This window comes from Calonectris borealis, chromosome 1 (assembly GCF_964195595.1).
Source record: "Calonectris borealis chromosome 1, bCalBor7.hap1.2, whole genome shotgun sequence".
NCBI classification, from domain to species: Eukaryota; Metazoa; Chordata; class Aves; order Procellariiformes; family Procellariidae; genus Calonectris; species Calonectris borealis.
In genome coordinates, this window is record NC_134312.1 from 124,711,907 (window position 1) to 124,738,200 (window position 26,294).

General features: G+C 38.3%; 1 protein-coding gene across 4 annotated transcripts in view; it reads right to left on the reverse strand.

Moving 5' to 3' along the window:
* The window catches only part of USP9X (ubiquitin specific peptidase 9 X-linked), a 109,609-nt gene extending 83,778 nt beyond the window's left edge, over positions 1–25,831 (reverse strand). For 3 of the 4 annotated variants that reach the window (XM_075173969.1, XM_075173963.1, XM_075173985.1), the window contains exon 1: positions 25,462–25,831. The gene's annotated coding sequence lies outside the window, so the exon portion shown is untranslated. The remainder of the gene's footprint in view (positions 1–25,461) is intronic. The other variant, XM_075173977.1, reaches the window with a different exon arrangement.
* Between the last annotated feature and the right edge of the window lie 463 nt (positions 25,832–26,294).

A 26,294-nucleotide genomic window follows, 5' to 3' on the forward strand; every position in this document is an offset into this window, starting at 1 on the left:
ACCCAGGGCATTTGACCTGTATTCCCTTCTTTCAGCCTATGAAAGCCTGGGTCCACTGGCCTTTCAGGCCCACTACAAAGCCATCACATCCCCACCAAGTATTTTAGTGGATTATATGAAGAAAATTCTGACATCAGATTTATTTGTTCATCTTGTAATCATGATATACCAACAGTTCAATAATCACTATGTATTTCAACTTCACTGTGTTAAATACAGAAATAAAAAGCTGCATTAAGTTACAACAGCAATTCCACTCTATACCACAGGGCACTGTATAACCACGGAAGACAAAACATAATTTTCCAGAGCAACTCAGACTTCCAAGCACCACATAAACCAACAACAGTACTCAGAAAGTTCAAAAGCCAGGAAGTGTGGTAGAAAGAAATGTATGAGCTTTCAGCAAGATTCATTTGGCAGTGCTAAGTTCCTGATTCCATCAGCAAAAGCTTTGAGTTAAGAAGTTAGAGTGAAATTTCTGCTGTAACACTACACATATTTGTAAGTGTTTTATTATGACGTCTCATCTCAAATTAATTTTCAATGCTGTTATCTTTCTCCAAGACACTTTAAAATCCTTTCCTAAATTGTGCAAATTTGCAAGCCATTACATATACAATAAAAATTTTGATTGAATACACTATTCCTCCTCTGCCCAGTCTCCCATATTAACAGCACCAACAAATTTAGAGATCTCTAATAGTGTCACTAAAATAATGTTCGCTTTTGAACAAAACTGTATTCTTTGAATACAGTCAATTGTAATCCATCCCCACCCTTCAGAATTCATATTCATAGGGCTTAGTAAGCCTGCTAAGTCCAGAACAAAGGCATTACCAACTCAAATTTTCTTCAGGAAGAAACTGATTTTTAAATGCAATTTTAAAAATGAACTTATTTTAATTGGTACTCTTTTTTTAAATGCCCTCCTGAGTATTTAATTGTTTTATTTTGATGTTTAGAAGGATCACTAGGTAGAAAATATTAGCAAGACTAAGTTTCCTGCCATATATATATACACATACACATATATATACACAAATACACAAACACACTACAGTCTACTGCAGTTCAATGCATTCAGTTCCCCTGCACTACCTGATTGAGGCTTCTAGGTACTTGCATAAACCAATGAAATAAAACTTCTGCCAACTTACATTGTACTTTTCAACAGCCCTAAGCCAACTACCACTACAACAGACCTTCCATAACCACGACCATTCTTTCTTAACAGGTCTGGTTCACAATACAGCCACACAAAAACTTGTGCTGGCACAAGGAGCAAGGTAGGAAAGAAGCAGGAAAAGGGTGAAAAAGCTCCTTTCAGGAGCAATCCTGGACTAGGTTGGCTTAAACTGCAGAGAGAAGTGACCACTGGCAGCTGTGGTTCCACAATAACTTACACAAGTGCAAGCTACTTCAATCTCATCTCTTTCTTATTCTAATGCTTTTGGCTGAACTATCATAAAGTGAGCCAGTTTAAAATACTAAAGGAAAAAACTACAACAAAAAAACCCCTCCAAACTTACAAAGACTGTGACTATTTTTCAATTTCTTTAATTACCTGAACTAGTGTACTGCAAGGCCAGAGAGCACTCATCCTAATGCCAGCCACAGAGCCAGGACAAAACTGCAGCTCTCCTGTTAGACTGACTTAAACTAGTGTGGATTTACCCTCAGATTTTCCCTCTGTGCTTAGCTGAAGGGTCTGGGCAAAGCATTCTTGTAAATTCCTTTCTGCCCAAGGTGAGTGACATAATTTAACTAGGAGATACGAGAAAACTACTACTGAAATAATAAACTTATTCAAAATCTTGTAAATTCACAGATTAAAACAAAACCTGTGTAACAAAAATATACAGAATTTTGTAGACACTAGTAAATACATAGCATTTACATAAAGGATTAACATATCTTTTTCTTCCTCTTATTTCGTGACTGTTTGCTTAGGACTCTAATCATGATACTCTATGTATATTACTTAAATTACATTCCCAGAAAAGTGTATTTCAGGGCTTCCAGAGAAGTTCCCTTGGCTTGGCCATGTGCATAAGACAAGGCCAACTTCTTAAGTGAGTTCATCACTTCTCCCCCCTATTTGTGTGATGTCCTCAGAGATACAAAAGTAACTTCAAGTTATGTTGCAGCTAACTAAAAACATCCCATCTTCAATAGTAGTATCTTGTAATATCTGCATATTCTAAATTGCAAGGATATCCTTGTTCAGATATTTTCCTTCTAATTACGGAGTATACGAATATGTTTTTGTAAGCACAAATCATCATCCAATTTATGCATTTCAAACAGTATTAGAAGGGAGTAATCTACCAGTCTTGTTTTCAGTCACTGATTTAACTATTTATGTTTTAGAGAAAACATCAAACTGCACAGAATGCAGAGAGAACACACTACTGCTTTAACCTCTCTAGAACTGATTAACTATGACATTTCGAATTCCCATGACTTCTTTAATTCAGACTATTCAATTCCAATTTTTTAGAGTTAAAACCAAGGCACAGTTTGGCTCAGCTCAAGAATAGCTTTTACACCTATTTATAATTAATTTGATTATTTATAAACAAATGTAAACTGATGCAGCGACACCTTGGTTTTGAGTATACAGACAGCCCAAGAGAAGCAATTCAACCTGCCTGCATCCAGCTGAATTCTAATGGAGACTATATTAATTTTTATATAGGTCTCATTTCTACTACATTTGATTTTGGATTCAGCACACTAAGCCATGTTAAAAAATTTATCACCTTTACCCAAAGCTTTGAACCGATGTTTTGATACAGTGTCAAGATGTAGACAGACACCTATTAAATGACAAACTAACTACTCCATTGTTAATCAAGCAATGTATGAGACTATGAAGACTGAGTCAAATGAATCCCACTGACATTTGGTTTTGATTGCCAGCTGAGCAAATTCCGATTTGCCATGCTTCTGCCATCTCCTTATGTCAACCTGATCCACCACTGAATTATAAGTGAAAGTCAGCTTCTGCTTCACCTGACTCCTTGTAATTTTAGTAACACCAGGAAAAGACAACTATAGTTTTTTTGACTCCGCATGCTCCCCATTTAGAAGACACCACCCGCTGGCAAGTAGCATTCCAACAGAGCACCAGCAGACTGCGCAGAGGACACCAGACACGACACTGCCCTCCGGGAGGGGCCTCTGCTTCCAGGCTCAAGCATTCAGTACAGCTGCGCATCTGAGCCTCACCTCAGCTTCCACAGCCAGCAACCTCACACCTGTGTGGCAGAATAGGTTAATTTTGTTTGGGGAAGAAAAGAAATCAAGCACCTTTTCAAAAGCCAGGAAGAAAACATCAGACATAGGCTCCTGGGTAAGTGCTAAATAAGAAGCAAAAATGTACATACTACTTTGTAACAGGATAACATGGGATAAAGGATGGCATTTTAGCATATAATGATCAAGGAACATACATAATTTTCTAATACAGTTGACTTCTAGAACAGCTTTCATCTGAGTTTCTCAAAGTCATCTCCTCAAAAGTAACTGAAACGCCCCAGTAAATACAGCCTTTCTCCTAAATTAGCGACTTATAATATAGAGTCTTAGACAAAAGCAAATGCAAGGTGACAGATGACAGTAGGAGACCTCAAAATACAATTTATTATTCATGTGCATTACCTAAGCCCTATCTAGGGATGCAGACCTATTTTTCCTTTATTTAAAGTTTTCTGGTTATATACAAGTGAAGATACACGCCACAAAATCTAATTTGCAGTGTGGTAACAATGTATGCCAGGACACTAGCCTACTCAACATGTAATAACAGAGCTTTCTAAAAATCACAGAACTATGCTAAGAAAAAATAAAATTATTTTTTCTCCAGCATTATTTATAGAATGGCGTTCTTATCTTAACAGGATCTCACAGAAGATGTGCTTTTTTATCGTAAGTGCTGCAAAAAAGCTTAATTGCAGCAATACAAATTTTAGGTTGAAAAGTATCAGAGTTTTGTTTCATACAAGATTCTGGGAATTGCCTTCTTAAAATCCTAATAAATATTGACTCATCACAAGAGTTATGATGTGATTCTAGTCTAAAAATTGTAGACTTAGAAATCTAACCTTCTACCCTATTCCTTTATTTCAATCAAAACGCCTTCTCATCTAGAAACACCTCCCCCAAAACTGTAACACTGACCTAATTCAGTAGTTACAATCTATACACACCCCCACATACTTATTTTCCTTCTTCTCTCTGCCTTGTGCCTTTCAGGAAGGAGGAAATTATTTATATAATCAGAATAGAAAACTGGTGGTCCCAGCAATTTGCTCATTAACACAAACATGCACTAAAATTGAAATATATTCAATAATTAATGAAAAACTTGTCATTAAGCTACTACTCAGTAGAGCAAGAAGTGTCTAACTTTCAACGTTTAAAAAAATACCTGATAAGCAGCAATGAGAGAAAAGGTTATTTCAAGTGGTTTATATTACAAAGGCAATTAATTTAGATTCCTTTTCCTAGTAAAGGAGTGTACATGGGACTTAGTCAACTGCATCAGGCTTCAACACATTATTTCAAAGCAATAAATTCTTAAGTGATACAGTAAAAGACAGATTTTGAGTAACTGTAATTGTTATGAACTAAAACTATTCTCATTGGAAAATAGGTTACCTCAAGTAACCTTTTTTGTTGATCTTTCCACATCATACATCTGAAATTAAGACACTTGACAGCATAAGTTTCTGGAACATTGGAAACATCCATGCAAACATACAATTCTATTTGCCCTCAATATCATATGACAAAATGAAGAGGGATGTCCTGAAACATACTTCAGTTCTTTCAGGATTTCTTTTTTTTTTTAACTTCAAAGCTTAGTGTTGAGATTAAGTGTAGCTAAGCTACATCTACTTAATGGAATGTGACTTCACTTGGTACAAGATGCTCCTACACCTACCATTCACATGAATTTAAGCAGGCAGTAAAAGCACAGAAAGTGAACTTCCAGAAGAAAGCATCACCGCTTATTGTCAGATCAAGGGCAAAACAGAGGGACCATAACTCTCAACCCCATAAATATGGTCTCAAAGGAGTCATCTAAACACATTCAGATCTTCAAATACACAGCATTCTATGCTGAAGAGACTGTAGAGGAATGCTCCAGAAAGTACTAGTTTTAAGCAATGATGCTTCCTCCTTCTTGAGCAACAAATATGAGTATTATCTGTATTACAGACTTATAGGTATGAAAGCCTGATCCTATAGTCTTCCATCCATATTTTAGAGCACTGGGGAACTTATGCAAAGGTCTGGTTGAAAATTTAAAGTTCTGAGGACATTCAAATATTGAAGCCTTAATGTGAATGAAATTTGGGGAAAACAAAGTTCAACAACCTCAAAGAAATGAAAATGCCGTGTTTACACTCTGTGTTAAGAGAACTAAAATACTCGTACATGGCATAATTCAAGAACAGGGGTAGAGAATTCGGTATTTCTCCCATCACTGTTAAAAAACCCAAACAAACCCAAAACCAAACAACTAGACATAGAAGGTTTAATGATACAAAGAGCAATTTTTCTTTTTTTTTTAAATATACCTCTGTTACAGCAAAACCATGTGGATTATTTCATCTTTTGAAAAAAACTTTCCAAACAGATAACTGGACAATGGTACTAGTTTCTCATGTAACCGGACTTGAGACATACTGATGAAGAGCAGAATCTGACTACATTTAACTGTTCCAGGTGTAACAGGTAGCCTAAGCTTATAGTTCTCAGATTCCCTTTTCAGGTGATAAGAAGTCAAGTCTCTCCTCAGGCTTCTCTGGCTAAAGCTGACCCCCTTCCATCAAAAGTTTTTCAGTCTCGATATAAAATTCTCATTGAAATGTCAAGCTTGGAGCCAAAGAAATTCTAACCAAAGCAAACTGTATTCAAGCTAAGGCTGAGAACCCAGTATTTGGCCCTGCACGTCAAGGCAACAAAACTGACGTATTCAAAATGTACTAACTTCTTGTTTCCACATGGAATAACTTCCCAAAAGACTTCAAAAAACCAAAGAAATCCTTTATACCACTCAAAGGACTGTGTTATTTCAAGGCAATAATCGATGAAGGTCGGGCCCTGAAAGGGAACTGGACAGCAGCAACAAGTGTCTTTCTCTAAAACACATTCACTTGCCAATAATTCTTGGGGCATTTAACAGTTAGATAGTGCACCACTGGTTACTTAAGGTACATGATGCTTTTTCCCAGATAACGTAACAAGAGGTCAGGTCTTCAGATCATACATTTAGTTCTGGCTACCAAACAGAAAAGTCAATTTCGGTTCCTGTCCCGAAGGAGAAGCATTTTGCTCCTGTGACAGTAGAGAAGAATGCCAAAGATACAGCACCAAGAAAGAAAGCAGTCAATGCCTTACATACAAAACCAGCAAATGTTAAGACAATTAACCGTGTTTCCTTCAGTGAGCTGTGGCCTTGCTGCCATGCTTTTCTGTAGGTGTATGTTTCAGGCCGCTATCATGGACAAAGCGCTGAGCGAGACCGGGCCTCTCACCCAGTACGACCATTCCTTCACTCTCGGGAGCTTTCAGTGGGAGTTACACTGGTTCAACTGGCATGAAACTGTGTCCTCAATGATAGCCAATATATCTCAATGACAGAAGGAGGAGGGACATAAAATTTACAGCCCCTGCAATTCTATTATTTAAATTCTTGTTTTAAACATTTCCAAGTGATTAGGAAACTACATTCAAGGCACTGGTAAATAGGTAGATAATGTGGGCTTTTATGCTGGGAGATGAGAATTTTGGTCACAGCAGTAAAACAAACCAGACTTTCCAAGAACAGAATGAAGTCAAGTGAATAAAAAAAAAGCACTGGTAAATGCATGCAATATAACCTAAGAAAAGCAAATTTATTAAGTCACTTCTATCTAGAAAATGCTAACATCTGCTTTAAAAATTGCTTAAATGTTTTGAACTATGACTTTCACTTACTATGCAGCCCTTTCCTTGAATTCACAATGAACATGCAAAGCAGTGGGCAAGACTTCCTTTCACCTTGTCTTAAAAGAACAAGCCACCACAGGAAACAACCTCAAAACTAAAATTTAAAGTTCTTAGATCTGTGGGTTTTTTTAATACGTACATTTGTTTCAGACAGTCAGATTCAATCTCATGCTGCTAAGCAACACAATGCTATACTTTTTTCCAATTATGCGACAGTTTATTTATGCAGGAGGCTGCTCTTCTGCAACCCCAAAAAATGTGTTCTTGGCAATATAGCCAATTAGGATTGAGTTGATATTGCAGGTCCAGCTACAACCTCCGTCCTTTACAGGTAGCAGTAGAACATTATAAGCAAGGACAAATCATGGTTTAATGTTTACATTTAAATAATGTTCTAGATTAAAAGGAATACACACATTTGCAGTTGATACTCTATCATCTATGGAGTAATCATTTTTGCATCTTCTCTACTTATCACTACTTCAAGAAAATAGTACGTATAAAGTCTGCACCAAAGACTGATTAAATGCTCTTGGTTCCTTATTTCTGATTATTAAATCTGTAGTTTGGTCATAGCCATATCAAATACTTCAATCTGTTCACCCAATTCTAAAATGGATGTAATAGTTAACACCTCTCCAAGCTATATAGCAAAGTTCACTGTCCGGAACACTTTAAGAACCCTGTTTGTTCCTTAAAGCATTAATCCAAATGCTAATAATTGCAAGATGTTATGCTATTAGACTTTTTAAAAAAGATTTAATCTTACTTCATTTTAAAAAGGGATAATTAACTTCTAATGCTACTTCATATTCAACTTGACTGCTCTGCCTTCTTGCTACAAAAAGCATTATTATTGGATGCTCAAAAGTCAATGGGAAAAATCAAAATACATTCTCAGTATTATGGGTAGCAAAAAATATAGGCTTAATTTCACTTAAGTAATGAAGGCTTTTCACAGCAAGACATGGATTTTTACAGCAAAACACTAGGGAATAGAGAAAAATTAAAAATTTCTGAGCATTGAGGTATCAATGGCTTCCTGCATGTTGCTGAAGCACACTATAAAAAGGGAATGAAAAGCTTTGGGAACGTACAGAATGGGATTTATTACAAAGTCTGAAAGAGACAACAGACCAGACACCTCAGTTTACACAGCAGTACTCATCTCCATGTTTTCTCTGCATGAGGGCGAGCACAATACAGTCTATAATACTTACCAATTAATATTCTTCATAAGAGCAGACAGACATACTGTATTTCTGTGCTGGCAGTGAAAGTTTTCTTTTTTATTAGTTATAACAATATCCAGCAGTGGTTCAGAGAACAACTGGACAGTGATAGCAACAGGTTCAATTTCCTAGGGGAATGAGTCTTTAAAGCTATTTCAGGAGAACATACAGGTTTGTATACTAATGCAGGTAGAAAACACCACCTCATTTTTCTTGCACTTAAAATAAAATTTAGGTTTGGATAAACATATTGCAATATACTAACAAAACAGAATGATGTATCCCCAAATAATTTTTTTCTTCATGCAATTCATTTAATACATGGTCTCCAAATTTATTCTAATTGATTATTCTTATTTTTTAGCTAATATGTATTTCCTAGTACACACATATGATTATCATTCATAATTAATACATTTAAAACATTCTAGCAACAATCATATAAATCATTAAATAAATGTTAAACATCTCAGCCTCTTCTGCCATGATATTAAGTAATATTTCTGCTCTGAATCTAAACACAAAAGATGCATCAATGTCATAACAAAAAACTCAGTTTCCAATATTTATAATGTAATGTATTAAAACAACTTATACTAAATATTTTAAACTCAGAAAACCCAGATAAGCTGCACTCAAGAGTTTTATGATATGATCAAGAATCCAGAGAAATCTACAGATAAAACTTCTACTAGATCTTGAAAAACAGGATATAGTGCAAAATAGCACAGAAAGGAAGGGGGCGAGGAGTCAGAGGAATCGAGAGAAGAAATCAAACAACCATCTCAGGACATAAACCCGTTTAGTGAAACTCATAGCCACTAATGCAACTTCCTACAGTTTAATAAATAATATCAATTTAATACTTTATCATAAATGTGAAAAATATTAGAGACTACCTGAATTTCTGTACTGCGTTTTTACATGCTTGTCCGATTAAATCTAGAGTAAACAAAACAGGTTTAAAACAAAAATACAATCTCCACTGACTCAAACCGAATTATTAACACGATTTTAACAAACAGGGACAACATTCCTAGCCAAACCCTTCACATATCAATTCTCAATCCCATACTATTTAATATTACCAATAACATAGACAAAACTGTAACATTACTAAGAAATTTTGCACACACAAACTAATGGGATGATAAACAATGAGAACATGTCACAGAGCAATTTGGATCATCTGATAAGCTTGGAACAATAAAATGTGCACTAACGTAGCCAAGTGTCAGGTCATTCACCTAAAAAAAAAGGACATACAGAAAACTTATTATATATTGGGAAACATGACTAGAAGCATGGTTATTCTAGAAAAGCGACTGCATGTGAACACCACAATTGCATGTTTGTAGCAAGAATAAGTCTCAGGATTGTTGTTTTTTTAACAGAAGCATATAATTTTGGTCACAGAACTGATAAGAAACTTGTGAATTACAGCCTTTTAGATCTAGGAAAAAAGTAAGTAGCAACAAAGACACCCTCCATACCAATTAGCTGCCCCAGTGAGATTAAAGTGCAACAAGCTGAACCAAATATCTGAACCCATTACAAGACTGGCCACAGGACAGAACACCAGAAACCATCCACTTCTAAGGCAGCCTAGTTGTTCTGGGGTTTCCAACTGCTATTTATTTTATTCCCTTGCAGTAAAGGAATAAAGATGTCCTTTTAAGACTGCTATTTCTACTCTCTTCAACTTTTAGGCCTACCAAAGGAGAAAAAGAACTGAGAAGCCAGCAGGCAAGTACTATACAAACTGTATTTGTAAGTGACATTTTCTTTTCAAAAAAAGCAGTAATTGCCAAGCAAGTACATAAACAAAATCAGAAAAAGCAGTGAGGACCTGCCTTTTCCCTACAACTTCTGAGAAGAGGTAGACAATTTTCTACACGACATATTTCCTTTTCAGTTCTGAAGCCCAAAGTTATAAATATAGTAAGGTATTATTTCATGCTAAGAGCTTTTAAGCTGTAAGCTTCAAGAACAGAACCAATACATCTAAAATGTGTGTTTTTCAAATCTTTGGCTAGTCATGCAAGAGAACATTTCTTGGCTGTTTGAAAAAGCATACAGAGCTAAGACAACGAACAGATACCACTACCAACTATATATAGCTACACTTTCAATTAAAAATAATGTCCATACAATAAACCATCTTTAAACATAACTTTTAAAGCGTAAATGATAAACAGTAATATATTCAGTAACACTATTCTTCATAGCAAGTGAGAAGGAAGGATGCTGAATGCATCCCAGGTAACAATGAAGTAGTATTTCCATCCATTGCAATTTTCCTACTGGAAGGGGTTAGGAATTGTATCTTCCAACATATGAGGAACTAAGTAGAGGGACATTGTTATGGTTTTGCATTGGAAATTAAAGCAGACAGCAGATATAAAATATAGACAAAATACAGAACTAAATGGGAGGAAGGTCTAGGTTTAATAGGTTTGAAACAAAATCAGTAATAGTAGGGTGTAAAAAAATTACTACCAGCTATGCAGAGGAAAGAATACCGGTAAGTCTTCAGCATAAAAAAACAAAGCCAAAAAAGCACTTCAGCAAAAGACTCTTAAAAGGAGTTCAACCATGCCAGAGAAAGAGCAGTAAATACCATCTTTACCAAAGTCTAGTTTTCTTGAAAGCAAGAACTCCACAAGAAAGTCAATTCATACAACCCAAGAAGTATACTAGTTTCTACAAGGTAATGTTAAAACAAACAAATCAAATCTGATTTTGTTAACATGTAACCTTTTACGCAACTCCGCTAACATAAGAAAATGGTCTATTACATTTATGGCTTTCTGTTGAGCAGTATCCATTTTTGAAGCACTAAAGCAAATTAAAACAAGGCTAAAATTTTTTTTTGTGAAAAGCTGCCTGTCTCACTTTTGTTTCATCTTTGTGAGACGAATTCATCAATACTACACTTTGCAGTAGCGTAAGCCTACTTGGATTTTGTTTGTGTTTGGACATTGCATCATTTCACAGCAAAGAATGTGGTGGGTTTTTTTTTTTCATTTTGTTCAGATTTGCCACAAGAAGTCTGCAATATTCACATTCGGGTTGACAAAAATAAACAAATGTTGATGCATCTACACAGATTTTTTTTCCTCCAAACTGCAAACTCCAGTTTCTTAACCATTTCAGAAGCTCCTTCAATTCCATCTTTAGGAATGGATATTCCTTTCTTCTTTCATGATCAAATCCTTGGACTTTTAACTTCATAAAAGCTTTGGGGTTTGTATCTGATATTGTGAGGGTAGCAGTGATAAATATCCAGAACTTTAGTTCTGCAACTTATGCAGGAAGTTTTTATTGTTATTTTAGGTTGCATTAGATTGTATAATTTCTCTCTAAATCAGGTCCTAAGGTTAACTAGAGAAGAACATGAGTTTTGTAAATTCCGAAAACCATCTACAAAATATTTCACTTCTTTTTGGGAGTTGGGCTCAAACCCTTCATAATTTTTGAGAACCTTTATCCTCTAGCTCTGCGGACCTTTGAAACTTCCTTGGAAGTTGTGTTCTCCTTTTGCGGAAGGGCTCACAAAGAAATCTGATTTTTTTTAGCACAATTTTGTAGGCACGATTGATGAAGCTAAAACTATAAAGTATCTGCCACCTCCTCCTCCAATGAACAGAATAGAATATTTAAGAATAGAATTATTTTTCATCTGGAAGGGACCTAAAATGATCCTCTAGTCCAACTGCCTAAGGATTACAGATAACATTAACTGCAGGAAAAAAATCCAAAAACTTAATGAAAAAAATTTAAATCAAAATGCTCCCTTTGATCTGCTACACCAGAGCAATTTAATACTATTCACAACTTCAATTCTTCCTCGGGAACAGAGTGAAAAAGGAAGTTAACACTTCAACGTTCCATCCTTGGAAGATCCTGCCGAACTGTACAAATGTCCAAATCATCACTTCTCATGTTCAATGGCATCCCTAGCCTTGGTTTCCCCCAGAGATATATAAATACATCGTGGCTTTTGTTATTTCTGATGAGGTTCATACATTCTAGCAGGCTACCAGTAGGTGCTGAATGGCTTTTGCTACCTTCATTCTTTCTCAAGTATTTGAAGGGAAGCATAATGGCATCTTCCAGGTTCATTCCACTAGTGGCTTTAAAACATGAAATTATTTATAGTGTACTGCACTTAAGGCTTTGCGAAACTCAGTACTATAAATATTTGAAATATTGTCTAAAGCCATTCAGACAATGAATTAAGACATTACTATGATGTTATTTCTACATTTTAGTGGCGCGCTATTCTTTGTTAAACCATGCTTATACACAGCACCTGACGTATCACCGTAGCTTGTAGTAGCCAACGCCACTACCACAATTATACTACAAAGCTTCTGTTAGAAAAGTGAAGTTTAAAGTTAGCCTGCAAAAATCAGGCTAGTCCTTTCTGACTCCCTTCATGTTTTCTATGGAGAATTTAAGGGCTTCTCTAAACTGTTAAACATTACACTAAAGAAAATTATTTAATTAACTAATTAACTGATAGTTACTATTACTATTATTAGTCTATACTCCTAGTATCCTGTGACATTATCAACACATAGAAATTTTCCCTCAACGTATAAAATTAACACAACTTATTGCTTGGTTAACTGCAAATAATTAAAGCATGATACAGCATCTAAACCAGATATTAAGTTGGAAGCATTTTACAGTCTTGAATCATGACATAATTAACTTTGTGAAATACCTACATATTTTGAAATGCTTTAAATTCAAATAATCTAAGTATTTCCATTACTGTACTGGCTTTAATTCACTTTTTTTTTTTTAAACTCTGCTTTTCATATAATGTTCAATCAGACAGCGCAAACTGAGCACAGGAACTCAAACACTACTATCATCATCATCAAGCATAATCTAAAATGTCTCAAATACAGAAGAAAGTGATATCAGCATTAAAATGCATGTTTCAATAAGCTTCTTCATAACTTTATAAACATAAATTTAACAAACTTAGCCAAACTTCCAACTAGTTTTCAATGTACCAACTGCCTGACTCAGCCTGGAGATTTTTGTATAGTTCCATGCTAGCTACCTGCAAGTAAACATTTTGCCATTTCCTGTTGCCTTACAACCATTTCAGTCAGAAGATACTTGCTCCGAAATATCAAGCTTGCACAAGCTCACCAGAGGTGTTATAAGCTGATAGCTAATTTTTTTTTAAGACTGTCTGCCTTAAACATGCTCCATTCCAACTAAGCTCATACAAGCCATCTGCCTAAGCAGACTGAATGCTCAAGGAATCACTGAAAACGATCTATCTGCTCCAGATAACTTGTATAACAACTCCCCTTAAAAATCCTGGCCTCTCTGCAGGGAAATAAGAAGTGGCAACAGGAACAGCAGTTTTGTCTTCTGTCTTAATGCTCCTTCTGCCAACACGACGAAGGCTGTAGTTTGATATAAATCAAAAATGTAAATAGCAGAGGAAATTGCATAGGAACAAGTACGGAAGCCCCTAGAAAGTATATTAAGAACAAAGCAGGGCTGGAAACAGGAGAATTACTTCCACTATACCCACTCCCCCATAGAACCAAAAAGTGACTCCACTGTCTGAGAAACTTAATATTCCTGTATCTATAAAACATACCAAAAAGCATGTCATAACCTTCTTTATTGAGAAATGCAGGAGATAATGATCAACTACTACCACATCCTAACAATTGAGGACAGGTTTAAGAAGTCTGTTGCAGCTCTGTCTGAAAAACAAGAAGTCATTCAAAAAAAACAACCCACCACACAAAAAAACCCAATCCAAAACATACATTGCTACTAATCTCCCTGCACTGAAAATGGTTAACTGCTAAATCCCATTAAACCCCCTTGCTAAAAAGCACCTCCCTTCGGTACACAAAATAGACTATAAAGATACCGGTTTTCAGCTGAATCCACCAACAGGCCAACAGAGACAAGAGGAATGTTGAAACTCTTCTTCTTAGGGACAGTGCTTAAACTAGCACAAAGTGACAGTGACAGAAGTCTCATAAGGTAGTTTTTCCACCACAGTGTGGATCTTTTCTGCTTCCACAGTTGGAATCTCAGTGAGAAACAGCAATCTTATTCCCCAGTAAGAGTATTATATCCTGATAAATTTTAGAACAGAAGTTTTATTGTATTTCTGCACATGAACAAGCCTTAGCTGAAGGTACAGCTTCACAGTCTGTTTGAAACCAGGTAAGTCTCCACCGTCATAAGAAGAGAAGGAGGGTGATCTTGCTCGCTTTCATTCTAACCACCTTCTCACCACTAGTATTAGCCCTTGCATCACCACGTAGGTCAGCCAGATCAAAAAACCAATCTGGCTGAAAGGTAACTGGGGGAAAGGAATGAAAATCATTTTAGTTTTCAGCTGCATCACATGACATATGAACACTAACAATGGCACAAGAACCAGGAAGAATACATAACCACGAATAGAACCAACTCTTTTAGCATCAGTGTAAATTTATCATGAAATACACCCTGAAAGAAGAGGAAAAAGGAAGGAAACAGAATATAGATAGTTATAGTTAGCACATACTTAGCTATGATAGCAACCAAGGTTCACATACATTAGAGCAGAGCTGAGTCTTGACAACACAGAAGTGTCATAAAGACCAGAATTTTTCTCAAGCATAATGGATATCACAGGAAAATGCACACAGAGAAAGCTGTTTAGTATATGATAAATGCCAGGAATGTCAGTTCATGTCAGCACAAGTTCAGACATGACAGAAATATTAAGTAGCCGGAGTAAAACAGGCTAAGTGCAAGAAGTCTAAGAAGGTGAAGGCAAAAAACCATCTTTGCCCTGGAAATTATGATAAAGCCAGTGGAATACTTAACAGATCACAGTGAGTCAGGAAAATTAATTTAGCAGTAACACTTTGAACAATCTGACCACAAGTATATAAATCAGTAAAAAAGCTACAGCAGGTAATGCAGATGATGTAAAACACAGAAGCTGGCAAAAATTTTACTTTTCCTGACAAAAAAGAAAAGGCCAGAGTTGTGAAACTGTAAACAAGACTGCATGATTCAAATATTATCTGGAAATTCAGGTCAAAAAAATGGAATTAGAGATGACAGAGTACGAATAACTGAGTACAGCAGCTGTATTCACTATGACAGTCAACATCTTACTACTTTTTAGCAAAAGAAATTTTCATATAACAAAATTTTGTGTCTGTGTGAGAGACACAGACAGAACATAGTCTCTAAATTTGTCAAAGGCTCAATTTGTCATTTTTCTCCTACATAATTTGGGATTTTCAGAGTAATCTGGTTTCTACTGTAATTTCATTTCCATCAAACGGAAGTTCATTTCCATCAAACTAAGTCCTCTGGGTAAACAGTAATCAACTGAGGCACCAGGAAAAAAAATTGTCCATACCTTACTTGTTGTAGAAGTTAAATGTTGTTTTACAAGAAAAGAAACGGAACTGCAGAAGTCAAAGGGAAATCTCTGAGTTATAAGGCAGCTACATAGAACCCCTGAGAAGTTAATTCTGTCTGTGTCTTGTTCATATGCATTGCTGGAGAAATCACAGATTTTTCAGATTAACCTCTTCATCCTCCTCTCACTTTTCTGGGTACAGAGATAAAGGCAAAACTGAGGAAGAGCGAGGGAGCACAACAGCAACTTAAGCCAACAGAAGCTGCGTCTGCAACACCTGAACATCTAACAAAAATCCATTGAAAAGTTATGACAGGAGGTACTTTTGAAGTTCACAGCCTCTGTGCCTCAATTCTTCATCAATAAAACAAAAGACAACACAAGCCTTTTAATTTACAGAGTGATGTGAGAAATAGTATGTTAATATTTGGGAAATGTACAGGCTGAGAGTGAAAAGCACCTATGAAGTTTACTTACAGAGTAATAATTCTACTCAGAATGGAATTTAGACTGATGTAACATATGCATTTACAGAATGAATTCCAAAGATAAAATACTGAATGACAATCCAATTCAACCCATCTTCCAGACCAAATGAGTCAAGGATCCAATGCGAGGAAGAGTTCATAATTAAGTGTGGGGGGGAAAACACTGGTTTAATGACAGGTTTCACTCTCATATTTCCCTATTTTCCACTTTTATGTAAACTTAGAGGAATCTTCTTAAATTACCCGTGGCTCAAGTGAAAATATCCCCCTTAAATGGTAAAATGCTTAAATAGATCATGACTTGTGCATTTTTTCCGAGGCTCTTTGCATCATTTTTTTCACCACACACAATTTTTAAGTAACTTCACTGAGCCATCTGATAATTCAACTGAAAAATGAATAATGGAAGCATTTTAAAAATCAAGCTTTTAGTTCTGCTGAGGAATCCACTCTGAAATACTACAACCCCCAAGTCCTGATGAAGTAATACGTACTATAGCTGGGAAAAAAGTAATACTCCTATCCAAATTCAATTTATACTTTAACTTGGGGCTGGGGGATTGGGGGCGGGGCAAGGGAGGAGAAATCAAACTTTTCACTTGCATTTATCAAGCACCTGAGCCAAAATAAGGTACCTCAAACATCAACCTCATATTTACAAATTCAGCAAAGCAAAGAAAAAAAACCAACTGATTATACGCACCCCGTGACAAGTTGTTGTCTGTAAAGACGACGCTTTCTTCCCAGCAAGAAAGTCTCTCCAAAGTATACAAAATATTAGTTACCCAGAAGCATTATCTACCAGAAGTATGGGAGAGGGAAAAAAAAAAAAAAAAGAAAAGAAAAAGAAAAAAGTCCAAAGGAAGTTATCCACTAAAACAATTGGGCACTCTGAATTCATAAGTAACATTTTCAAGGAAAAATGGCACAAGAAAACACAGAATGAATTAAACAGAAGATATTCAGGAAGGAAAAGAAAAAAGGTAAATGCATAGACACTGATTTTATCAGATCAATAAAATCTCACCACAGCATTTCTTTAAAGCAGACCAATAACACCCGACCAAGCAGGCAAGTAGGAGCAAACTACAAAAATTTACACAAAAAAAATCCTCATTTCTTATTAAGAGAAAACATCTTAAAAATCATAAGAAAGTATCTTAAGAGAAAACAAACATTTCCAGAGCTTGTGAAAGTAACAAAGAAAACTTTTTTATGCCTACTGTACCAGTCTACAGAAATCTACCCCAAAAATAATGTCTCCATAATTCATATAGATGGAAAAAACATTGCAGCTGAACTGTTTAAACGTCAACATGTTGTTAAGGCTTCTCTCCTCCCTGTCCCCCACCCCCATTTCTGGCACGGAAGTTCTGAGAAATGAACTTAAATTCATCAAATACACTAGAGAAGCTGATTATGTTAGAGATACGGAATAAAGAATTCTAGTGGACAACTGTCATTTAGAAGTTAAATGACATACAATGATAAACTCACATTTGAAGCAAAATTTTGCTGTTAGAATAATCAAAAATAGAACTAAAGGGGTAGTCTTCACTGTAAGTGTGAACTACTACTATTTATTGTATTTTCAGACCCATGAAGAACCACAGTGGCTCATCAACGCTGAAAACCCCTCAAGCTGTAGTTTAGGTGTAGTATAGTGTAAGCACATACTTAAAAGCGTGAAGCAGCTCTCACAGGAGAGATTTTGATTCTCTGCTCTCAACTGTTAGTTACTTGCTGCTGGTCTAGATAATGTATACAACTTCTACAACATCTCGATCTTCCTGTGTGATACTTGCACCTAAGTAAATATAAAGCATATAAACAAACAGCACATCAAGTACCAAGTACAATTTCAATTTGAAAAAAAGATGATCTTCTGAAGTACCAACTAAGGATCAATCAACACAGTGAATCTCCAAATCAAACTCTCATTTTGGCTACTACTTGCCAACAACAAAACTAAAATAACAATGTGTTGGTCATTCACTGTCCTCATCCAGCTGCCTTCAGGCACCATATCCAGAGTTGCTACAGGTTCTAAATATTATTTTCATTACCAGGAAAGTGATACGAAGAAAAAGGAAAATTCGTGACAGGATGCATTACCAAACCCTCCTTCATCTGGTCAGAAATCTTAGCATGGTGCAGGTAAGTGAAAAACTTCAGTCATACACTTGCTAACCAGAGGCTGATACTGATCACATGGGGGTTTTTTTCCATGGCTGAAGACACATTAGCTTAGAGTAAGGTTTTACTAACACTATGCTAACCTTGCTGCATCCATTGCCACTGATGAAAATGAAGCTTTTCATTTCACTTCAAAGCTTTTCATTTTATGAAAAAAATTCTGTTTTCCTAATCCTAAAACATGGAAGGAAAGGAAAAGGAATTAATGGCTCCTCAAATGCCGCAAGGGGAATTAATGTTTCAAGTTACATGTTCACTAGACACATTACAAACTGTCAACCACAGCAATCCGGCAAACTGCTACAAGAATAATGAACAGTAAGAATTTTCAAGCAATCTGGAGGTTACCTTCCTGCCTAATTACCAGAAGTATAATGAAGAAACTCCAACACAGCGAGAGAGCTATAAAGCACTTAAGAAATCTGACATTACTACCTCACCTAGGGAAAAAAGTCAGTACACTTAAAGTGTCCCGTCGCATGTGTGTGCGCACACACACACAGTTATAAGCAGTCAGGAAAAGACCTGGGATTTTAAGGTCCCACTGTCTGAAAGCACTGTCTGAAAGACAGGTCAAGGCATACGGAGGGCTGTGCAAAACTGGAGCCTGAAACTGTAGAACGAGTCACTGGAGTTTTCACCTTCAAGCTCCAGAGAATTTATGTCACAATTAAAAAAAAAAAAATTATAATGGAAATCCTCACAGCTAAAGGATTCAGGAAAATGCATTAAAAGGAAACATCAGAAATCACCAAACAATTAACATTTTATTTCTAAATCAGAAATATACAAAGTCTAATATAAAATATAGTTTAACCTATAGTTTAAGCTTTTAGTTTATGAAAATTTTGGTCTTTTACCAACCTGTTCACCTAAAAATTAAGCTAAGCCAGATCCACCTTTCTTATTTAGCTTTCAAATTCATGGACTTGTTCTGTTGAAACTTATTCAAAAACACATTGAAGTACTTCATTGCTAAGACAGCAGAAAAATTAAACACCGAAAGATGCAAGGCTCATATACTGAGATACCAGTATATTTTTGACAACAACGTTCAGTCTCATATTAGAAAAGTAAGAGACTTTTCTTCCCCTCACTGTCAATTTTCATTTCCGGACAAGAAAACTGAAGTTCCACCCACAGCCAATACAGGCCTGTCACCACTATCCCACACCACAGTGCTAGCAAGGACACTCCCCTCCAACCAAAAAAGCCTGTCTGGTAACAGGGGAATCCTACCTGGCACATATCACTACTGTTTTTAATTTACTGAATACATTTCTAAACAATCTCCTTTTTCTTCTTTCACCATTTCAGAGCATTATAGCTAAGACCACCCTAAGACAAAACAATACCTTTTCCTTTTCCTATACCTAGTCCCACTGAAGCTAGAGAAAAGGTTAAACAGCAATTAAGTGATTTCAGGATTGAAGCTTATGGAATTTAAAATGTACGTTTTTGTGTCACGCCACGTTGCCATTCAGCTGTCACAAAAAAGTTTTACTTGTCTTAAACAAAGGCTCTTCTAGGGACAATTTTCCATTACTTGACTTTTGGGTATTTTATATGAAAGCTTAATGAAGAGTTAGCCCTGAAATTCCCTCCATGTACCTTTCATTATTTTGAAGCACTCATTTGAACAACACTCTGTTAAAAAAATACTAGGGAAGTCTTTTACAGCTTATAGCAGAGAGAAGAGGACATGAGCAAACATTAAGGAGTCACATGTTTGTGTCTTGCCTTCAACATATTCTTGAATCTCAGCTTAAAAAAAAAATTTGGAAAAAAGGTTTCTTCTGTGAGAGTTCTCCATTCACAGATGTACATCTTTAAGGCATGATGCAATGTGGAATTCCCCTCTTATGAGTGAATTCATGGCTAAACGCTAACTACCAAACAGTATGATTTGCTAAGATGTCCATGCAAGATCTATATGCAAGAAAATCACATTTTTCTGTTGGCAGTTACATGTGTAAGGAAAACTAAATCACAAAACAGGGTTACATACTGGTTTTGTAAGCAGATCAAGGATGCTACAAATAAAAGTTTCCCACGATAATGTTCCTGATAGCTATCCATTACTTCTAAAGCAGCCTTCATTTTAACTTCATGAAGAAAGTTGAAAATACAAGTATTCAAAACATGACTAGATTTTAAATCTACATCCCATGGATCACTTTTGGAGGTGTACTAACACAAAGAAGTTAATAAAAAGCAAGTAATCATTCTTACAGTTAATGCTAACTAATCCTTTAAGAAAACCATACATCAGTAATGTTTCCTTTAGAAAGCAAGCCTGTGAACATACATGTATCCAAATCGTTTTTATTCCCAGCATTTTAATTTTTATTTGAAAACATGTCAACAGCTGGAAACAAAAAAGCTCTGATATCAAGCAGATTGAATTCAACTCTCAAATAAAATGAGCAACTAATGGCTTCTTATAAAATGAAGCAAGCATCAGAAAATTCACAACAGAAAATGCAGAAGGAACTGCCTGTGCTGTTAAGCTCCCTTAAGAAAAAAAAGAAGCAAAAAGATTTTGCACTAAGTCACAACTGGCTACTTTAAGACCTCATTTACCTTCCTCCTCTCCTCTATTGTGGGGAAAGTTATTAACAGCTCTCCTGTAACCTTACCAACACTCAATATTTTAAATGATTTTTACCAAACCAGATCTACAGGAAGTGTTCAAAGCACCAATGGGCTCAAGTGGACACTGTAATGTCTCAGAAATGCAGTAGTTGACATTTTGAGGGTGCAAAGTCATGACAGAACAGCTTTCTGCCACTGTCTATCTATTCAAGACTCTAAACAAGAAGATCGAAATCAAAACATGGTTCTGTCATGAAGTGCAGAGGGAATTTCTGTTAACCATGTTTTCAAGTCATGCTACAGCCTTAAGCATAACAGAGACAGCCAATACAACATAACTGTTTTAAAAAGATATCTCAACTCTTTACGAAACTGTAATTCATTATAACAGTGTGAGAACTTTAAGATGTTCCTACATTAATAAGAGAACAAAACCAAAATTTAATAGATGAAAAACGTCACTGCATTTTTCTAACATATGAATCCAAAGTAGCTCAAACTTCCCAGGCAGAAAAATTCAAGTCTCACGGCATGCAGGCATACGCTTATGGAAGACCATCCTTCCATCCCTTGCTTCTGCTATGGAAAGACTGTTTCTTTTAACTGCCATTCAGCAATACAAAAATTTACCAAACTGCTCTTCCTAAACATAACCAACTGCTTGGCAAGACAGCTAAGCATTTGACATTCATCACTACTGGATCTTGCAGAATAAGAATCTCTTAAGAAAAACTGAGCAAAAAAAAGACTGTGATGAATGTTCTACACTGATGATAAAGGGCAGGTATAGCAGTATAGCTTAATTTTTAATTCTCTTTTCATTAGGTTTGTGTTAGGGAGACAATATGCATAACAAAGCTCAGTTATGTAAAAAAAAAAAATAAATAGAAGTGTTGTGTATTTATATACCACAAACATCATGTACGATATAAGACAAGTCTACAGCAACAGCACACAGTATTGCTAGCTTTGCAAAAGGCAAGGTACTACAACAAAAGATAGACATCATCAAGCTGTGTTCCCAAAACATACCCTCAAGTACAGCTTTAAATTTTGAACTCTGATTTTAAACAAGGGTGATATGGATAATAAAACCGGATGCAGTTACACAGAGTTTCAAGAGGAGACACATCCATGTTATAAGAAAAACTTAAGACACCTGAACAAGACAAACCATGTCCACACATTCAGATTAATACTAATGCTAACATCCGGGAAACAATTTTCTAAAGGACACAAAAGCCTTCACATGTACAGCTTTTCAAGTGAACAGAAAACCCAGCAAAGGTCCTGACATCTTCAGACAACCACTTCACACTGGTCTCTGCAAGTACTGGATAAGCAAGACTACTGGTTCAATTAAACAACATTTGTGATTACAAGAAAAAGAATTAAAGTAAGTGTAATGGTTTTGGGGATTTTGCAGGGTTTGGCTTGTTTTTAAAAAACTAAATAAACCATGCTTTAAGTGAAAAACAGTAAGGGACACCTTTGATTCATTTACTTCACAAATGAGGCTATCCTGCTCAGGATGTTTTCAAAATATACCTACAGTTTTTAGATCTCTTAGGATATATAAAACAATATGTCGGGGGGGAGAGGTTTTTTATATATATAAAAAAAACCCTCAGAGTACTGCCTAACACAAAAGTGCTTGCCATTCAAATACCTGAAATAAGTTCTGAACTTGTTTCTAAACCAGAGCAGGAAGGACAGAAATACTTCCCATGGAACTTAATATATTTTCAATACACACCTGTCAGAAACATAACTTTAAAGCCATTTAAAAGTAATTTGTTCAAACTAATAAATAACTGAATTCCTATCCATTTTTACCCAAACTTGTATTGATATTGGAAAGCCCTAAACTAATTTCAATTTTAAATGTAAGATGTCTTGGAACAAAGGTATTACAGGTACCTTTACTTTCTTAAAAGTCTATTTAATTTTGTTGAATAGACACTAATCCACTATTTTTGTTTATCCCGAGTCTCACTTGTAAGAATTCCAGAATATTAATAAAATGCATAAACCTAAAAGTGTGCATTTAGAACAGAGAGTAGTTGCACTGGTCTGTTTGAGTACAAATGCACCACGATGTGGGAAATACAATGTTTATGTAAGGGTGACAGTGTTCCACAGATACAGAAAGAGTAAACAGTTTTGCTACCTCTATCCTTATTGATTACCACCTCCAGATGTAGTCTTCCTGTCAATTCAATGGGCAGCAGTATCCCCACAAGGGCAAATTCTGCCAGGCATGAAGCAGCAGCCTGGAAAGACTAAGACAGAGGCTACCCAAAAGAAATACCATTAAGAGAACCTACACAAAAGAGAAGTACAGAAGATATGGGAGAGAGGGGAAAAAGTTACTATGATACAATCTTACATTTATTTTTAGCTAGATTCGCCCCTCACCCCAAAAAACATGCTGATACTTGAGTTTCTTCCACCGCAGCTTTATGATTATGTTTATGTTTTTTGTTCAAGGCGATCATTAAGCATCACCGTTGTCCAGGGTATTGCAACAGAATAATCAATACATGTATTTTATATGCTTCCCCAAAATTCTTGATATTAGCTACTGTACTTTGTTGGTTCAAAGAATAAACATTACTTCAACTCAAAGAATCAAGAGCATTATTTTTTAAAAAAAAAAAAAGGCAAAAAAACAACCCAAGCAAACAAACAAAAAAAAACCCTAACACCCTCATGTATGACTTGGGTTTTGCTGAAATGAACATGTTACTCGATTAGGAACATTTATTGTGAGGAGTTCTGCCAATTTCTCAAAGTAAAACCTTAAAATATCACGAATAAGATTAGCTGCCTACAGATTTCAGTCACCCCTAAATCTTTCTTACTAGAGACACCATTTCAATTCCATAATCAATAAAGGTCAATCCTCCAAACACCCATCAATAGTCCCTGCCTAAACGTAACAATTTTAATATCCATTTGTCAGGCATTTGAGAAGCCTCCTGAAAAACACAGGTTACCTAGTTCGTCTGTCATAACAAGTGTTGCCACTAGTATACTTAACACTGCATATTAATATCTAAATTCAACAACTTCTTAAAAATACAGGCCCCAGTTCTGCAACTAGGTCAGCAAAAGTGGGCCTTGTGCTAGCTTTGAGCCTGTGACTTCAGAGGGTCTTTGGGCTGGTACCAACATCCAGTGATATGAATACAATTGCAGAACTGTGAATATAAATCAAGCTGTACAGACAACATGAAGACAGCTGAGACAGACACAATATGTCTAGAGTAAGCCTTGGAGTCCTTTGAACATTTAAGTAGAACAATTCTTTTCTGAAAGATTTTTCTTTCCTGGACGGTTGTGTGTTACTGTACATCCTGAAAATACTTAACTGGATTTCTGAGGGAGCAACCTGAAAATGAAATATGGCATCTTAAGAATCACCTCAACATTTTTGCATGCTTCTATGAGAACAAAATCACTTAAGAACAAAATAAATAATTTTCAAAAGCTATTCTCTCTTCATACAAACAATGCCGCACAAAGTGGGACAGCACACATTAATAGAGCGATTAGCAACACACAAAAAATGCCCAACAACCCATCCAACTGGTGAAATCCTCCGTTTTCTTGAGGACAATAACAAAGAATAACCGTGGCCAAACTGCATGCAACTACCCCTACCGCACACCTCAGACAAGGGGAGAGGGTTATATTGCCTAAAATAAATCGCAGCAGACAAGCCCCAAGACATAACTTCGAGAAGCGGCAGAGTGAGCTAGAGGAAGAAGATGCGAAAAGCCACAAACGTTTTTTGTGCATCGAAATAGGGTTGCTGGAAGCCGAGACTAGAGGAGTGGCCTACGTGTTAATAATGTTTACAGCGGGCGTGAAGGAGCTGGTGCTGGTGCTTTTCATTGAGACTGTAGGAAAAGCGCCTCGGCAGGGCCTTATTTCCAGGCGTCGCCCGGGCCTACACGGCTCCAATCACTCCACCTCAGTAATGGCGTTCGGTGCAAAGGGAAGCGAGAACCAGAGGAGGCAAAGCTGGGTGCAGCGCTGCGGGGAGCCACCGGGCCCTCCTCGCCCGGCGGCACCGCGGGGGGACGGCGGGAGGAGCCGCCCGGCGGCTGGCAGAGCCCCCCGAGGGCCGCGGGGCGGGGAGCACTTCCACCCCCCGGCAGCCGGGGAGAGGATGAGGAGCCGTCAGCCATTTTCCCTTGCCCTCCAAAACACCACCGATGCAGGGCCACACGCCGGGGGCTGCGAAGGAGGCGCTGCCGCCACCCGCCGCCCGTTATCCCCACCCCCCACCCCGCGGGGCCCGGCTCACCCCCTCCTCCCCGCCGCACCCCGCCGTCCCGCACCCCGACCCGGGGAGCCCCATCCCCGGGGAGCGCCTCCCTCCGCTCCGCTCCGCACGGCGGCGGCCGGCTGCAGCACAAACAGCTGCCCCCGCGCAGCCGCTTCGCCTCGCCGCGTCCCGGCCCCGGCCTCGGCTCCGGCCCCCGGCCCCGCCCGGGCACAGCGCTCCGCCACTCACCCCCGCACGGCTTCCCCTTGTCCCGCGGCTGCTGCTGCGACGGCCCGGTGCCCTCCTGGGTGCTGCCGAAGGAGCGCGGCCGGCGACTGCCTCATCCCAGGCAGCCAGCAGGGCAGAGTCTCATGCCAGGCCCCGCGATCCCGGGCGTGCAGCCGGCTGACTGAGGGGGCGGCTCCGCTTTCCCGGTCTCCCCCCCCGGGCGGGCGCCGTGTACTGCGACGGGAGGAGGAAGGGCGAAGCTGCCGCCGCTGCCCGCGCTTCAGATCCCGGCCCTGGCCGCTCCGCTCTCTCCGGCGCCGGCGGCACCGCCGGGGCGTTTTTCCTGCGTCACCAGCTCCTGCCCGGCGGCCCTGGGCTTCAGCTTCGGCTGGGGCTTGGCCGGGGCCTGCGCGCTCCGCTCCGCCCCGTCCGGGGACCGGGCGCACGCGGGGGAGGGGGCGCACACGCAGCCCGCGCCTCTCGCCGGGGCCCGGGGCTCGGCTGGGCGGTAGCGGCCGCTGCGCGCGGGGGCAGGCAGGCAGGAAGGTGGCAGCGGAGGGGCCGGCCCGGGCGGCTGGAGCGCTCTGCGCTGACGGCTCCTGTGCGTGCGGGGGGAGGGGAAGACGGGGGAGGGGGGAGGGAGCGAGGCGAGACGCGGCGGCGGCGGCTGCTCCTCGCGCTCCCGGCGGCGGCGGCGCACCTCCGTCTGGCGGGGCCCTGGGCAAGATGGCCGCCCCGGCAGAGCCTTCCGCGCCCGGCCCGCGCCGCAGGCCCCGACCTAGCGCAGCAGCGGCGGCGGCGGCGGCGGCTCCGCCACCCGAACGGCGTGACGCGCTCCCCGCCCCCGTCCCCCC